This window comes from Pinus tabuliformis, chromosome J, assembly GCF_031772625.1.
Source record: "Pinus tabuliformis cultivar Carrire ecotype Pingquan chromosome J, CPIR1, whole genome shotgun sequence".
In the NCBI taxonomy this organism is placed as follows: domain Eukaryota; kingdom Viridiplantae; phylum Streptophyta; class Pinopsida; order Pinales; family Pinaceae; genus Pinus; species Pinus tabuliformis.
The window spans coordinates 1195658800-1195659872 of NC_142295.1; positions in this window are offsets into that span (position 1 = coordinate 1195658800).

The following is a 1073-nucleotide window of genomic DNA, read 5'->3' on the forward strand; positions in this document are numbered from 1 at the left end:
TATGTTGATGTACGAACACATATAGGAACTGGAATTGGACCTGATTATGTTGTCTTTCAATCATCCATAGAACCAATAGGCCATGTCGAAACATTATTTGTAGTAACATCATTAGCGGGAACAAGATCTTTTATCAAAACACCACGGAATTAAAAGTAGCTGTGGTACTACTAGAATAGGCTATGGCCCTCGAAATATAATAGGATCTAGATCTAGAAGCTCTAGAACATGGTTTCAACCCCCAAATGGATGCTAGGCTAAATGTTGGTGGAAGAGTGGGATATGGCACATATGCCTCTAACTATGATGCCTTTTACTACATCTTTTTGAGTTCTCGTTTTAGGTCATAGAGTAAGTGAATCTATGATATCTAAGTAAAAATGGTTTCACCTTTTGATATGCTAGAACATGGTTTCAACCCCCAAATGGATGCTAGGCTAAATGTTGGTGGAAGAGTGGGATATGGCACATATGCCTCTAACTATGATTCCTTTTAGTACATCTTTTTGAGTTCTCGTTTTAGGTCATAGAGTAAGTGAATCTATGATATCTAAGTAAAAATGGTTTCACCTTTTCATATGCTAGAACATGGTTTCAACCCCAAATGGATGCTAGGCTAAATGTTGGTGGAAGAGTGGGATATGGCACATATGCGTCTAACTATGATGCCTTTTAAGAGTTCTCGTTTTAGGTCATAGAGTAAGTGAATCTATAATATGTAAGTAAAAATGGTTTCACCTTTTGATATGTTATTGTGTAGAGTAAGTGAATTTATGTTATCTAAGTAAAAATGGTTTCACTTTTTGATATGTTATTGTGTAGAGTAGAAAGAAAATTTTCATTACCTTTTTTCCACATTCTACACAACTTTAATTAATTAATTAATAATAAAATAACTTTAATTAATTAATTAATAATAAAATAGAAACTATACTTTGTTACATCTATTAATCTTATTTATAATTTATTATTTAAAATAAACTATATATATATGAGATTTCTCTTGCAAGGAAACATTATCATCATTGATTTAGAACTTCTTTCAGATCACCAAACTATCATCATTTGAAGTT